Below are 18,035 nucleotides of genomic sequence, written 5' to 3' on the forward strand. Positions count from 1 at the left end.
ACATCAAATCAAACATGTTAGTACTTAAAGTCACAAAATCTTAAAAATGAAAATAATGGACTTTTCTTTTATTATCATGAACTTATGTCAACTTAAGGCAAATAGCACTGCCACCACAAGCCTTAAAATGGTATATTTTTGGTGTCTGGAGCTCTTTAAAAATTATTTGAAGCCCTGGCTGGCATAGCTCAGTGGATTGAGTGCGGCTGGGAACCAAAGTGTCCCAGGTATGATTCCCAGCCAGGGTACATTCCTGGGTTGCAGGCCATAACCCCCAGCAACCGCACATTGATGCCTCTCTCTCTCTCTGTTTCTCCCTCTCTCTCTCTCTCTCCCCCCCTTCCTTCCCTCCCTAAAAATAAATAAATAAAATCTTAAAAAATTAAAAAAAAGAAAATTTAAAAAAAAATTATAATTTGAGCCGGTTCACATGAATTTCAATACCAAAATTCACGTTCTGTGAAGTTAGAGTTTTATCAGTTTTCAACATGTGTAAAGTTTGGTCTTATGGTGAATGTTTCCACTTGGCCTATTAAGTTTTATTTTCTGTGGAGGCAAACCAAACACTGCCTTAAGACTCCATGTTCAAAATTACAAAATGTTCTATATCATTCCTAGAGATTTCAAAGCTGGATATTACCAGGGGGTCCTTGTCATCATCTTTCTCTTCATCATTCTATCATCTTGGTCTGTGTATTCAAGTTCATCCTCTTCTTCCTCTGGATTATGGAGTTCCTTGAGTTTATTCTTTAATGACAATGTTTTTTCATCCTGATCAGCCAACTGTACAAAGAGATGACCTTCCTCTTTTTTTAGATTCTGTAATGTTCACCTCGAACTGGTTTTTCTCATTTTGTAAAATGACAGGGATACTGTTAAATGCATCCAGCTGCTCTTTAATGGCAGTTCTTTCCTCACACAAAGCTTTTATTTCATTCTCTAATTCTTTAGTCTCTTGTAATAATGCTGGCAGTCTTCCTCCTCATCAGTAGTTTTTGTAGCTATTACAGTTTCATTTTTTCCTGGTATAGGAAGTGATTGTGCAAGTGCTTCTATTTTCTGTAACAGCTCCTACTTTTCTATAGTTTGGTGATCTCCGCAAATTGTGAATTCAGCTGAGACATTAATGTTGCCAGTGCTTGTTTTAATTCTGCAATTTATTTTAGAATCTCTGGCTGAAGGTGTTGCTTTGTTTGTATCTGGGGATGTTTGGGAAGATTTCAATATTTTTTTAACTTTTAAAGATTTTTTTATTATTATTTTTGGAAGCAGCAGAAGGGACAAAGAAAGAGAGGGAGAGACATGATGTGTGAAAGAAACAGAAGCATCAGTGGTTTGTCTCTAGGCATGCAGCCCAGGCATGTGCTCTGACTAGGAGTCAAACTGGCAACCTTTCAGTTTCCAGGCTGGTGCTCAGTCCACTGAGCCATACCAGCCAGGGAAAATTTCAACATTTTTAAAATCAAAGAGTTCTTAACAATCAATTGGCTTTGTAAAAGTTCCTAATTACTTTTTCTCCTACCATTGAAAGATTTTTTATTTATTTTGATTATAAAAATAACTCATAAATTCAGAATACAGTCTTATTATTTTTTTTAAATTACACATAAATTAATTACATGTAAGCCTCCCTTGAATATAATCCTCCTCCACATCCTCAAACTTTCACCACAGTTAATCACTGTTATTCCTTTTCTATGAATACTTTCAAAGATCCATCTCATTCTTTTATATTCTATCTGTATAGTGTTTAGCAGTAGTATATTCATATCTGTAATGGGAGAGTTCCTAACTCTTACTTATTTTAATCCTTCTGTTTCTTCTCACTACCTACTATTTTCTTCCAGTTGAATGCCATTCACCTGAGCCCCATACCTGTAAGAACCTTGATGTGGATTGTCTTTTCCTCACAGCACTTTATGAAGATTGTACTGATCCTTGTGTTGCAGAACCTGAGATACCTGCTGTGTGACTGTTTGTCTGGAGCTGTTTGTTTTGACATTTTAATGTAGAAATCTGCTGCTTTAATTCCTCAAGTTGCAGACCTTTCTCTTAAATTAAATTTTTGTAGGGAGTCACAATACTATCATGCTGTTCTAATGTTTACTTCTTCTTCTCTTCATTAGGAACTCCAGTAGCCATATTGGAATTTTCCACTATCATTATAGTGGAAAACTTCTGCAATGTTTTAACACTGGAACATGGCTTTCTGGCAGCTGCTGGTAGTCCCAGGAGTGTTGGTGGGAGATACCTGGACATGAACAGAGATGTAGCATTAGTTGTAGATTCATTACTTTCTGTTCAGACTAGTCAGAATTTCATCTCCATTTTCAAACCAAGGTTTCATACATTGACTATATGAGCCTTCCTTAAGAAAATTTTGAAATACTATTCAGCAAAAAGAAAGAAGGAGCTCCTATGCTTCATTATAGCATGGATGGAACTGGGGAACATTATTCTAAGTGAAATAAGCTGGGTGGTGAAAGGCAAATACCATATGATCTCACCTATAAGTGAAACCTAATCAACAACAAAACAAAAAGCAAACAAAATATACCCAGAAACATTAAAATAAAGAACTGACAGTAACCCGAGAGGAGAGGGGAGGGTATAGGGGGATACTGGAAGGTCCTCAAGGAACATGTATAAAGGACAAAGGGGGTAGGTTCCAGGATGGGAGATTGGATTAGGTGGGGGGGGGGGGGTGAGGTGGGGGTGAAAATAGAGACACCTACTTGACCAACAATAAAAAAGTTTTGATTGGAATTTCTTTTTTTAAATCTCATTTTGGCGCAAAATCAGGCATACTTCTATTCCTCCTCCACTATGCCCTCCTTTGGCATCCTGTTCCGTTGTATCTCTCTCACGAGCCTTTTCCAGACAGCATTTTCAAAAGCAACAACTTCCTGGATTGCTCCATTACTTCTTGTTAGTGCCTGTAGTAGTAAGACACCATCATTACATATAACTTCCTGTAACATGTAACTGAATCTACTAATAGTCCATCATTGGAAATACCCATTGGACTGAGTAAAATAATTTGCTGCACCTGAGGCCCTAGTGTGTTAAAAGAGAATTAAGAAGTTCACACCAGGGCAACGGACATGGAAATCAAACTCCTCCCATAAAGATAACAAGAAAGTAACATTTGATTAATGCTTAATGAAAATTTCCATAAACTGGCTTCCCAAATCTACACTCTGTCTTGTGGAATTTTCTTCTAATTCTTTTTAGTCATCATAAGCTATCATATAGTGTGTCCAAGGCATAAATTATATTTCAGAATTCTAATTATCTGTTTGTAAAACATGGATACAATATTCCATATCTTGAACAAACTTCTGAGTGATATTTCTTAGATAATGATTTGAGAGCACACATGGAATTTCTCCCATCATCCAGTAAAGCAGATGAAGCTGCTCTGTCATAAAGCTTTTGAATTGTCTAGACTTCTGTATTCTGGGGTCCAGCTCTCTGATCTCCCATTACCCCACAGAGGAAATTTATTTTGCCATTCACCCACCAGTATACCAGCTCAGTAAGGAAAGAAAAGATAATTGTCCCCACCCTCCACATGAGCCAGCCCCCAAGCCCAAACTCTGTACTCCGCAGCCACCACTGTTCCTACTCAGAGGCTGCTCTAGCCCTCTAAGCCCTTAAACACCCTGGTGCTGTGTTTTTGAATTGTATTGTCACCATTATTTATTAAGGAGCTGCTTTTCAAACCACATGTGCTGTATACTCTTGAGTGGCTCTATTGCATATTTAGTTAAAGTTTTGAAAAATGTTTTAAAGCATCTGGCCTCTGATCCAGAGGCTGGTGGTTGGTGAGCTGAGTTTGAGGAGGTGAGTGGATGGGGGACAAAAATGTCACCTATACTAATCTTCTTTTTAACTTTACCTTTTTGTAAGCAAACACATTATGTTAGCCCAGGAGAAAGAGACTTTATCTTTGAACTGGTGACAGGTGTCCCTAAGCAGGATGTCCCTGAAGGGTTACTCAGAATCTACCATCATGGCTCCCTGGAAAATGTCATGTTGGTGTTATATAATAACTTACTGGAGTGCAAAATGGAGATATTTATATTGTAGCCTTTTGTGAGGTGAGCCTGTGAACTTGTTTAGAAACTTCATGTATTTGGGGCCAGGGAGGCATATCCAACATGAGAAGAAACTTGGGAAAGTTATTGATACCTTTGCTTTGTGTGAGTCCTCTAATTGTGTTCTTGACATTGTTTAGTAAAGCTTGGCCCTGGTTAAATCTCTGATTCATGTGAATCTAATGTAACAGTTTAGTGTTTTAGTTCAGAATTTTTGGCTCTAAAATGGAACTATCTGGATTTGAACCCCTGTCCTCTCAATTTTTATCCTAGGTAACCTCTCAGTGATTCACATTCCTACCCATTAAATAGGGATTAGTAATTTTGAATCATTAATAATGCATGTAAAATGTACAATGATGTCTTAACACATAGTGAATTGTACTTTATATCAGGAGCTTTATTAAAACTCAATCCAAAAGCAGGGTCACAATAATGACCAACATTCAAAATGTACTTAGTATACACCAGATATTGAGTTAGGTACTTTGTTTTTGTGTGTTTTTACCATCAACCCTGTAAGTAGTAAGAATTTGTACATATGTGGAGGAGACTAAAACTAGAGTTTTCACTTTGTGCATCTAAAACATTTGCAAGACACATTTGCATACTATTTCCACTCCTTAATTGAATGTCACTAGGGCCTTGATACTCAAAATGCCATCTGTAGCCTTGGCATCACCTGGGGGGTTGTTGGGAATGCAGGCTCTCCAGCAGTATCAAAGTCCTGCTGATTCAGAATCAGCATTTTAACAAGATCTCTGGGGCAATTTGTATGCCTGTTAAAATGAGCAGGCCCTCATTTAGCCGTTTTTATATGGTTCTTTCCTGTATTATTTTATCTAGTATGTCTGCCATGATTTTGAAATAAACACATTTTAATTGCTGCAGAATTTTATTGAACTTTGTGGTTTAATATTCAGTTATAATCTGGGAGTCATTTCACTCATGTTCATTGTCAGTACTGAGGAAGCAGGAAGGTAAGACAGAAAATTAAGGTGAAGCTTTAAGCAGAAGAAAATTTTCCTTAATTGAGGGAGTTTTTCTCCTATCCAAACTACATTAAAAAACAAAGACACAGTTCTATGTAATTGAAGTTTATGAATAGTTTTAAATAGAAATCTCACATTTTCATTTTGTTCATTTTCTTCTTTCTTGTGTCTCTGTTAAATGAGATCAGATAAGGAATATAAATACTTGATAATTATCCAAAGCCATTAATTGTAGGAAAAATAATTTTGCCCAGATTTGTATCTGGTGTCTTTCTTGTTCTAGTCTATGTTTTATGAAATATTTTGCCAAATTTTTATTATATACTTAATTTTTAAAAAAAAGTTTTGTAGATCAGGATTATTGGAGAAATTTTGCTTCTTGCAGTTGTCCTATTGATTAGAGTATTTGGAATACAAATAACATTGTTTCATATTAATGCTATGCACATTAAATCAATTACTGAATCAATCATATTATATCATTATATTGTTACTTTAAAACAGTATGATGCTACGAAGATTTAAAACAGAAAAATAGAGTGGATAAAAACCCCTTTGATAATTCTTTCCAGTAAAAACAAAGTCACTCTGTCATTGATCTTAATTCTCAGTCTGCCATGAGACATTGAAAAATAGAACAGCTTTAGGGCTGTAGAAATAAATGAAAACAACCTTAAAAATAACAGAAGCTATTTATTCAGAGCTTGCTATACCACGGTGTCAGAAATCATCACTTGCAGTCAAAGACTCAAAGGCAGCCAGGGTGTAGAAAAGCTATTTTATAGCGAAAAAAAGCAAAGGAATGTTTCAGTTATCCTGTGATTGGAATTGACATGGGAAGTAGAAGGAGAGCAAATTAGATTAAAAACATTTATGTAATTTATTTTGAGAGCATAATCTTGTCTTTTTCTAGATGGTCCTGAGTGGGAAGCAGAGGCAAAAGTTAGGGAAGCTGGTGGTCATTGACCAAATTCTGATTGTTCTGGGCCAGTTATTGCAACGGATCTTGTTTGCTGTCCTGGGTTGGTTGCTGCAGATGTTTCAGATCAGTGTTCTCTTTTCTTATACAATCTGGCTATTGTCAGTCTGGCAGGACAAATCCAAATTGTTGTCATGAGAAAAATGAAAATATAAAATCAGTTGTTATTATACTTTCTACAAAGGAACCATCGAATGTTCTTACCTAGCCAATGCTCTTAAATATTAAGTTATTTAAATATAAGAATATAAACATTTGAATATTTTCATTTATGCTGTAAGATGCTGCCTACCAGAACTGCAAGAGTCATAATAGTAGCCTCTATATTGAGGAAATTTGACAACTATTACATTTTATCTTTTTGATCTCAAGATAGCTAGAACAGAGATTTTAGAGAGGAAATTTTTAAAAGTGGGTATAATGACTAAATTTGTAGTCATCACTGCTAATACTGGCAGTTATCAATGATACCTTGGAAGCATTCAATTTAAAATGGTTGAATGAGACAGAAAGAATGGTGAATGCCATAGCAAGCTCGAGTATAACCTATGGGACTAATGAGGAAAATGAAAACATAAAATAATTTTAACTAACATGTGAACTTGTATACTGCTGCAAGCACAATATTATGGGCTGGGGAATGTTAAAAAAAAAATCAAGTTCAGTCTTTATGGATATTGACGTAATGGATAAAGATTCATTTACTTTTATTTACATGCAAAAATCTACTGTTTAAATATGACAGTTATTTAGGAATGGATTGTGGCAGGTTATTTTAACTAACTGATGGGCATCATGCTACTTTTTATCATTATCTTTATTTTTTTTGTTTTTCAAATACCGTTTACATTAAATGTAAAATTGTATTAGTTTCAGGTGTACAACATAGTGGATAGACAATCATATACTCTAGAAATTGATTTCCCGCTGATCTTCCAAGGACCCATTTGGCACCATACATATTTATTAAAATATTATTGGCAATATTCCCTGTGCTGTACTTTATATCCCATGACAATTTTTAATGTAATAACAAACATTTCATTTTTATTGTTTTATTATTTTTTTAAATTTATTTAATGTTCAAGTACAGTTTTCTGTCCATGACAATTTTATGACTGCCAATTGGAACTTCTTCATTGCTTCAACTTTTTCACCTAGTACTCCTAACTGCCCCTCCCTCTGTTTACCATAAGTCTGTATCTATGAGTTTGTGTCTAGTTTGCTGTCCATTTATTTGCTCTTTAATTTCCAAATATAACTGTAATTAAATGCTATATATCTTTCTGTGTCTGACTTGCCTTTCACTTAGTATATTACTCTTTAGGTCCATTCATGTTGTCACAAATAGTAACATTCCATTCTTATTATGGCCAAGTAATATTCCATTATATATATGTACCATGCTTCTTTATTCATTTGTCAGTAGTTTGGGGTTATATGTGTATGAGTGAGTGCGTGTGTGTGCGTTTCCATCCAGAAGTAGAATTGTTGGGTCAAAAGCCAGCTCCATTTTTAATTTTTTGAAGAACCTATATACTTTTTCCATAGTGACTACACCAATCTGAATCCCCACCAACAGCACACAGGGATCACTTTCTCCACATCTTAGCCAACCCTTGTTGTTTTTGTTTGTTGATTTCTTCTTTTTTAATATTTTATTTTTAGACAGAGGGTGAGGGAGGTGGAAAGCGAAGGAGAGAAACAGCAATGTGTTGTTGCCTCTCACGTGCCCCCTACTGGGGACCTGACCTGCAACCCAGACATGTGACCTGACTGGGAATCGAACTAGCGACACTTTTGTTCATAGTCCAGTGCTCAATCCACAGAGCTATATCAGCCAGGGCAATTTGTTGATTTCTTAATTGCAGCATGATGACAGGTGTGAGGTGATATTTCATTGTGGTTTTAATTTGCACTTCTCTGATGATTATTGACCTTCAGCACATTCTCATATGTGTATTAGTCATCTGTATATCCTCTTTAGATAAAGTGTAGGCAGGTCTTCTTCCCATTTTTAATTGGTGTTGAATTGTATGAGTTGTTTATAAGTTTGGGATATTAATCACATAATTAGATGTATCATTGGTGAATTTTTTTCTTTTATTAGCTAGATTATCTTTTTGTTTGTTCATGGTTTCCTTTGCTCTTCAAAAACTTTTTTAGTTTGATATAATTCTATTTGTTTATATATTCTTTTGATCCCCTTGCACAAGGAGATATGTCAGAAAAAAACTGTTTCTGTAAGAAGTGTCAGAGATTTTTATTGCCTATGTTTTCTTCTAAGACTTTTATGGTTTTGAGTGAATTTTTTAAACAGTTTGAGAAGAATAAGTGTTAAGTCTTCTTTCAATGTTTGGCAAAATTCACCTATGAGGCCATCTGGTCCAGACTGTTCTCTGTCGTGAGTTTTTTGATTACTAGATCCATTTTGTGCTTGAAATTGGTCTGTTACTAACTCAGTATTAGAAGAGTATGTTTTTAGGAATTCATGCATTTTTTTCCAAACTGTCAAGTTTGTTGCCCTATAGTTGTTTGTAAGGATATGCTACTTTTATTTATTTGTTTTTATTTAATCTTTATTGTATTTTATTTCCAATACCATTTAGTAACCTTATACCATCCTCTCCCCAGAAATCACCACACTTGTCCATGAGTCTTTTTTCTTTTTACTCAATCCCTCCAACCCCTATCCTTCCCCCTCCCACTAACTGTCATCTGCTTCCCATCCATGAGTTTGTCTCTATTTCACTTTTTAGTTCAATTTGTTCATTAGATTCCATTATGAATGAAATCACATGGTATTTGTCTTTCCCCGATTGGCTTATTTCACTTAGCATAATGTTTTCCAGGTCTATCCATACTGTTGTGAAGGGTAGAACTTTCTTCTTTCTTTTGGCTGAGTAGTATTCCATTGTACAAATGTCCCATGGGTGTTATTCAGTCATCCATTGATGGGCACTTGTGCTGTTTCCATACCTGGTAAATTGCATATAACACTGCAGTGACCATAGGGATGCTTATGAATTAGTATTTTGGGTTCCTCCAGGTATATTCCCAAAGTGGAATCGCTGGGCCAAAAGGAAGATTAATTTTTAATTTTTGAGGTATCTCCATATTACTATCCACTATAGCTGCATCAGTCTGCATTCCCAGCAACAGTGCAAAAGGGTTCCCCTTTCTCCACATCCTCATCAAGCACTTGTTGTTTCTTTATTCATTAATGACTTGTATGATTCTGACAGGTATGTGATGGTATCTCATTGTGGTTTTAATTTGCATTTCTCTGATGATTAGTGATGTTGAGAATCTTTCAACATGTCTATGGGCCATCTGTATGTTCTCTTTGGAGAAGTGTGTATTCAGGTCCTTTGCCCATTTTTTAACTGTGCTGTTTGTTTTTTTGGTGTTGAGTTTTGTAAGTACTTCATTCATTTTGAATATTAACCCCTTATCAGATGTATTGGCAAATACTCAATGGTAAAAAACTACACATGTTCCCCTTATTTACAAGAACAAAACAATGATGTCTGCTTTTACCTCTCTTATTCACCATAGTACTGGAATTCTTACCACAATAATCACATAAAAAGAAGAAATTAAAGACAACAAAATTAGAAATGAAGAAGTATAACTGTCTTTATCTGAATGTGACATGATACTATACATAGAGAACTCTAAAGATTTCACCAAGAAACTACCAGAACTGATAAGTGAATTCAGCAAAGTAGCAGGATATAAAGCAATATCCAGAAATTAATTGCATTTTTATATGCCAACAATGAACGAACAGGAAAGGAAATTAAGAAAATAATTACATTCACAATTGCTTCAAAAACAATAAAATACCTAGGAATAAGCCTAGCCAAAATGTGAAAGACCTGTATTCAGAAAATTATAAGACACTGAAGAAAGAAATTGAAGAAGGTAAAAATAAGTGGAAGCACATACTCTGTTCATGGATAGAAAGAATTAACATCATTAAAATGTTGATATGACCCGAACAATCTAGAGATTCAATGAAATTACTATCAAAATACCAATAATGCATTGCACAGAACTAGAACAAATATTTCAAAAATTTATATGGAATCACAAAAGGCCCACATAACAACTGTGATCCTGAGAAAGAAGAACAAAGATGGAGGAGCCATGTTACCTAATATCAAACTATAACATAAGGTCATGCTAATCAAAACTGCACGGCACCAGCATAAACTAGACACACAGACCAGTGGAACAGAATGGAGATCCCTGAAGTAAATTCACACCTTAATAGTCAATTAATATTCAAGTGAAGAAGCAGGAACACACAACAGGCTAAAGAGAGTTTATTCAATGAAACTTGTTGGAAAAACTGAACAGATATGTGCAGAAAAATAGAACTAGATGACCTCTTTATACAGCACACAAGAATAAATTCAAAATGAATTAAACAATTAAGTGGTAGACATAAAACCATAAAAAGCTTAGAAGAAAACATAGTAAAAGTTCAGACATTGCTCATAGCAATATTTTATCAGATATATCTCTTCAGGCAAGGGAAACAAAATAAAAATAAACATATGAGACTATATCATACTAAAAGTTTTTACACAGCAAAGGAAAATATCAACAAAATAAAAAGACAACCCACAGAATGGGAGAAAATATTTTCTGATACATCTGATAAGAGATTGAAATCCAAAATTTATGAAGAATTTACAAAACAACAAAGGAAAACAAATAACCAAATTAAAAAATGAGCGCAAGACCTAAATAGACATTTCTCCAAAGTGGACATACAGATAACCAGTGGACATGTGGAAAGATTATCAACATCACTAATCATCAGGGAAATACAAATTAAAACCACAATGAGATATCATCGCACACCTGTCAGAATAGCTATCATCAATAAATCAACAAACAAGTGCTGGCAAGAATATGGAGAAAGAAGAGCCCTTTTCTACTGTTGGTAGGAGTGCAGACTGGTGCAGACACTGTGGATAGCTCAAAAAATTAAAAGTGAATCTTCCTTTAGGCCCAGTGGTTCCACTTCTGGGAATATATCTAAAGGGACCCAAAACACTAATTCCAAAGAACATAAGCACCCCCATGTTCATTGCAGTGTTGTATACAACTGCCAAGATATGGAAGCAGCATAAGTGTCCATCAATAGACGATTAGATAAAGCAACTATGGAACATTTATGTAATGGAATACTACTCAGCAATCAAAAATAAGAAAGTTTAACCCTTTGCAATAGTATGGATGGACCTGGAGAACATTTTATTAAGTGAGATAAGCCAGTCAGGGAAAGACAAATACCATGTGATTTCACTGATATGTGGAATCTCATGAACAAAATGAACTAATAAGCAAAATAGAAACAGACTCATAGTTAGAGGTCAGAATGATGACAAAGGCAGTCAGGGTAGAGGGTGGAGGAATTGATCAAAAAGAAAAAGGACATATGGACATTGACAGCAGTGTGGTGATTGAAAGGATAATGAGGTATAAGGAGACTAAATGGTAATTGAAAATAATACAATAAAAAATTGAAAAAAAAAGTTCATTTGGAGCACATGACTCAAGTGACCAGGGTGATTGAGCCATTGAGCCCTACAGGACACATATTACATAAGGCCACTCTATGAAGGCCAAGAGAAGTACCAGCTTTACATAATACATAGAGACAAACACAGAGATAGAGCTGGAATAAGTGGGAAAGAAACATTACCAAAAGGAAAGGTCAGAACAAAATGCCAGAAAAAAATATAAACAAAATGGAGAGAAGTAGTATACCACATGCATAGTTAAAAACACTGGTTATAACGATTCTCAGTGATCTCAGTGAGAAGTTGAACAAAGAGATAGGAAGTATAAAAACGGAGATAGAAAACATAAAAAGGACAAATCATAAAGAATACAATATTGAAACAAAGAATACATTAGAGAAAATTAACAGTAGATTAGATGAAGCAGAGGATTTAATCAGAGATTTGGAAGATTAAGGGAGCAGAAAACACCCAAACAGCAAAAAGGAAAATTAATCCAAAAATATGAGGATAGTTTAAGAGAACTCTGGGATACCAGTATTCACATATAGAAGTACCAGAAGAAGAGAGACAGCAAGAAATTAAAAACATATTTTAAAAAATGACAGAAAACTTTCCTAACCTGGTAAATGAAATAGAGATACAAGTGCAGGAAGACAAGAGAGTCTAGGAAGACCAGACTGTCTCATACTAGATGATACCAAAGAGGCTCATACCAAGACATATTGCAATTAAAATGTCAAAGTTTAAAAACAAAGAATCTTAGCAGCAAGAGAAAAGCAGTTAGACACCTCCCATAAGACTTCCATATAATTTCTCAACAGAAACTTTGCAGGCCAGAAAGGACTGGCATGAAATATTCAAAGTGATGAAGAGTGAGGACCTACAACCAATATATTACTTTATCCCGCAAAGCTATCACTTAGAATCAAAGGACAGGGTTCTTAGGATTTAATCCTAGCAGTGGAATTGCCAAGTCAAAAGGCAGTTCTTTTTTTAGTTTTGTGAGGAAACTCTATACTGTTTTCCATAGTGGTTGCACCAGTCTACAAGTCTGCCAACAGTGCACTAAGGTTCCCTTTTCTCCAGAACCTCTCCAACACTACTTTTTTGCTTTTCTGTTTATGATGGCCACCCTCACAGATGTGAAGTGGTATCTCATTGTGGTTTTAATTTGCAGCTCTCTGATGGCTAGCGATAATGAACATCTTTTCATATGTCTCTGGACCCTCTGTGTGTCCTCCTTGGAGAAGTGTCTGTTCAAGTTCTTTACCCATTTTTTAATTGGGTTGCTTGTCTTAGAGTGGAGTTGTGTGAGTTCTTTATATATTTTGGATATCAAACTCTTGTCTGAGGAATCATTGGCAAATATGTTGTCCCATATGGTTGGTTCTCTTTTTATTGTAATGCTGTTTCTTTAGCTATGCAGAAGCTTTTCATTTTGATGAAATTGTATTTGTTTATTCTTTCCTTTATATCTTTTGCTTCAGGGGACATATCAGTGAAACTATTGCTGCATGGAATATCTGAGATTTTCTGCTGATGTTTTCCTCTAGTACTTTTATGTTGTCACAACTTATATTTGAACCTTTTATCTACCTTGAATTTATGTTTGTGTATGATGTAAGTTGTTGATCAAGTTTCATTATTTTGCATATAGCTGTCCAGCTCTCCCAACACCATTTGTTGAAGAGGGTATTTTTGCTCCATTTTATGCTGCTGTTCCCAAAGACTGTATGCACCCCAATGTTCATAGCAGCACAACTTACAATAGCCAAGTGCTGCAAGCAACCTAAGTGCCCATCAGTAGATGAATAGATAAAGAAAAGGTAGTATGTGCATACAGTGGAATATGACTCAACCATAAAAAAATTAAACATTGCCATCTGCAGCAATGTGTGTGGAGGGTATTGTGCTAAGTGAAATAAGGGAGAAAATGAAAGACAAATGCCATATAATTTTACTTTTATATGGAATCTAAAAGACAAAATAACAAACAAATAAAACTGAAACAAACTCACAGACACAGAGAACATTTTGATGGTTCCTAGATGTGAGGGAGATTTAATAAAAAAGGGGAAGAAATGAAGAAATACAGATTGGATTTAGAAAATAGTCTTGGGTATATAAATATATCATAGGGAATATAGTCAATAATATTGTAAAAACTATAGTGTCTTCAAAAGGTATTAGATTTATCAAGGTGATCATTTTCTGATGTATGTGAATGCTTAATCACTACCTATTTTAATGTTGTGTGTCAAATGTAACTAAATAAAATGTCTTTTAAAATAAAAAAAAGTCAGCTTGTACTTTTTAAGTTGGTTTAAGAAAAAGAGAGGGGGGGAGAGAGAGGGGGGAGAGAGAGAAACATCCATTTTTTGTTTCACTTATCCATGCATTCACTGGTTGCCTCTTGTATGTGTCTTGACCGAGGCTCAAACCCACAATCTTGGTGAATCATGATGACTACCCAGCCTAGGGCTCATCTGTTGATTCTTATATTTATCCTGACTGGGAGGGAATCTTAACCTGTAACTCTGGCATTTCAGGATGAGGCTCACTCAACCAGATGAACTACCTGGCCAGGGCCAGTCAACTTGTGTTTTTAACTCAACTATATAATTAAGCATACAATTTATATACATATACTGAAAATAATTTTCTACAATGAATGTGCAATAATTTTATAATCAGAAAGTATTACCTTACATGTTGTAGGTACATTTTGTATAATCTGAGAAAATATGACAATTTTTGTACAGAAGTGGGAGGAAATATGCAAACATATTTTAAGATTAATGTTGATGCCAATGGAAAATTATACAAATTATAAACATATCGGTCAACCGATTTTTGCAAAATGAGACCTACAAAACCATAATTTGCCTGTATTGATTTTATTGTATGATGGAGCCAGAATATCAACATCATTTTTTAAATATGTGGGTATTTAGTTATTCTAGCTGGCATAAGGAATGGTTAGTGGGTGATTTGGAACAGTTCTCCTTATCCCAGACCCTTCTACTGGTACAGGAAGGTATGCTGAGAATGGATCAGCAGCTATGTTCAAAGTTTTTCAGACTTGAAATGTAGATGCTAGGTGGCTAATGTGTGTAATCAGAGATGACAGCAATTAACAACTGTTTAGTGGTTGCAAAGTTTCCTAAATGCATGGAGGAAGTTTTTTGTGCCTTAATGAAAGAAATTACCAAGTCTTTGTGAGACCAGCTCAAGAATGCCAAACCTGAGAATCTGACTCTGAAAGGTGGTCTAAGTGGACTGTTGTGCTCCCTTGCCCTCTGGGTTAATTGAGGAATTTGGAAGTAGCTTCTGTATCCAGCTGTTTTTCTATGAGTGACCAAGGTTTATATAATGTTCATGTTGGGTTCCGGTTCTGATCTCCAGTCCATGTATGAAAAATATTGTATTTTTTCCATTGAATTATAGTATTGCCTTAGTTTTAAATCAAATAATGTGTATGTGACTAGATTTATTCCTGGGACCAATTATGCTCCATTGGTCCTTTTGTTTTTGGTACTACATCATGCTATATCAATTATAGTTCTAAGTCGAGATACTTGGTACTGTAAGTTCTCTATTTTTGTTTCTTTAAGTTGGATTCAACTTGGATATTTTAGGTTGTTTGTATTACATACACATTTTACAATTAGTGTATTTTCACAAAACATCTCCTGGGTGTTTGGGATTTCATTGACTAAATAGATCAATTCGTGCTGAGAATTATTTTCTGCAGGACTTGAAATATGTTATTTAAATGTCTTACTGGCTTATTACTTTCATTAAGGAAATCTCTCCAGTGTGCAGTCCACTTTTCCTAGTATTCTATCTAGAAAGGGTAGAGTCTTTAGAAGTTGTAGGTTAAACATTCTCATTAATTTGTGAATATTTAGAATTCTTACCTCTTTGAGTATTTCTTCTCCACCTCCACTTCTTCTGGAACCTCAATTATCCCCATGTTAGACCATTTTACTGTGATGATTATTCCTTTTATAATGCTTCAGCTTGGATGTTTTGTGTTGACCTGACAATCTGATTTTCTACTGACTTTTACTACTCTGTCTTCAGTTGTTAAGTTTATTTAGTGCTTAATTTCAGCTTTTGAATTTATAATTCTATAACTATTTGATTATTTTATAGAATATTGTTTTCTGGTGAGATTTTCTGTCTTTCTGACATTTTATATGTACCTTGATCTCCATTTTATTGACCATATTAATGTTAGTAATTTAAAAGAGCTCTTATTTCTGTTACATTCACATACCTAAGGACAAATCTTCCATTTGGAGAGTTTACTATATTATATTCTACTCAGACACATTGGGGGCCAATCATGTTAATGTGAACTGTTTATAAAATTCTGACAAGCAAGCAAAATATAACCAGAAACATTGAAATTGAGAGCAAACTGACAGTAACCAGAGGGGAGGTGGGAGGGGATAATGGGTGGAAAAGGGGGAAGGGTTTTCAGGAGCATGTAGAAGGATAGGGTCAAGGGTGAGAAATGGGGATGGCTGGGGTTGGGGAGTGGTAGGGGAAAATGGAGACAACTGTACTTGAGCAACAATAAAAAAGTGTGAAAAAATCTGTCAATATTTTGTTTGTTCCAGATTCTGGGATGTAACCCTATGGTATTTCTGGTAAATCCTGAAATATAATCTTTTTGTTAGTATAATGGAATTGCTTAATACACTAATCTGCTCATTAGAATATTTATGTAAATTCTTGATTAACTTTCTAAACTATATGGCTTCCCTTAAATGGAAAAGTGGCACTGTGCCAATCTCAGTTTTTTTGTTTCTTTGTTTTTTTTGTTGTTGTCGTTTTTACTTTTAGCTTCTAAGTAGTTAGCATCTTGCCCTTTAAGTCTCCAAATTTTTATCTCCAATCCCATGACACCACCAGGAGCTCTCTGTTCCTCTGTGAACAAAGCCTGGATTATAAACTTCTTACCCTATGCCTAGAATATTGTGAATGTTGATTGTAAACTAACATGTCTACATTTGCCCCCCCCAAGGACTCTCATATCTCCTAGTATAGTTGCTTCAGCATTTCTCTGATATCAATCAAAAGAAAAAGAGTTATTTTTTTTCTTCTAGCCCTTATATTTTGCTTAGTTTTCAGTCTTTTTCCCCCTAGGAATATTGGTATGCTACACTTGCGTAGTGCTCAATATACTGTATCATATGCATAAAAAAGGTAACACCAAAATGTTTTAAATTATTTTTTATTTTCATTTTTATTTCTTTTGAAATTCAAATTCCACTATTTTAGTTTAAAAAATACAGATTAACTGGTAGCATAGGAGCTGCTTCCATGAGGGTCCCACTGGAGGAAGATAAGGGGTCAGCACCAGTCCCCCACTATTCTGGGTTGCAGGAATTTCAGGGCTACAGGCAGAGGACCCTCACCCAAGCATGAGAGCATGAGAGCTGTCCTGCACTATTCCTCTTTGTGTGTGGTATTGTGGTCAGCAACTTCTGGGAGTCCCTCCAAGTGTGTCAGGTGTAGGTTTTCTCTGTTCTGTGCCATGGCAGGGTGGATTCTGGAGATCACTGTAGCTTGTGTCATCCTCCCAACATGGCGTGTGTGCTCCTGTGGATGCCTCCATGTCCAAGGTTATGCTATTCAGGTATTCCCACGTCCCTGTAGTGTGGTATCCCTATGAGGCCTTAGTTTCTATTGTATATTGTGCATGGTGAGTGGCTTTTCAGGGTTTGGGATTTTGTGGGGGGATGTTGAAAATGAGAGGGATGCTATAGAGATTTAATTTTAGGGAGAGTGAAGCCCCCAAAGTTCAGGATTCAGCCTGACTGTAGCAGGCAGACCCCTGCCTAACAGGTAGAGCTCCCTGCAGCCTGCCCACATGGAAGCTCAGCCTGTTGAATAGTGTGGCCTTCTTACAGGTGCCCAGCAGGGTCAGTGGGGCAAAGTTGGCAGTCAATGCCTGGCAAGGGCATGGAGCTGCTGCAGCACTGGCATCTGTCCCTCCCCCAGCAGCAGTTCCTGCTCTGTCTGGGCCCTTGCTTGATCCTCCTGTGAGTTTCTCTGCAGCATTGCCTTCTGCCTTTTGCTCCTCCTAGGGAAGCTTTTCAGAGGCACACAGCAGCTCTGCCTCTGGCTCTTTGTTTAGTCCAACAACTCTTAAGTGCAAATGAGGAAGTCAAAGGCAGAGATGCCATCATAGTCCCCATCCTCTCATCCATTCAAGAGAGTATTCATGAGCATGAAGCCTGAGTGTTTTTTTTTTTTTATCTTCTTTTCATGGATCTTCTTTGTACACATCTTGAAGACTCCCAACCACTGGTATGCTCTCAGTTCCTTCAAGTACTGCTGCTTCTCCCACTGGCTTCCAGGTACTACTGTTTCCCCACAGGCTGCAGTTTGACCAGGATCTTGATGA

General features: G+C 35.9%; 1 pseudogene; it reads right to left on the reverse strand.

The window, feature by feature from the left end:
- Positions 1-527: 527 nt before the first annotated feature.
- Positions 528-15,590, reverse strand: LOC114507317 (annotated as a pseudogene).
- Positions 15,591-18,035: the final 2,445 nt, after the last annotated feature.

This window comes from Phyllostomus discolor, chromosome 10, assembly GCF_004126475.2.
Source record: "Phyllostomus discolor isolate MPI-MPIP mPhyDis1 chromosome 10, mPhyDis1.pri.v3, whole genome shotgun sequence".
NCBI classification, from domain to species: Eukaryota; Metazoa; Chordata; class Mammalia; order Chiroptera; family Phyllostomidae; genus Phyllostomus; species Phyllostomus discolor.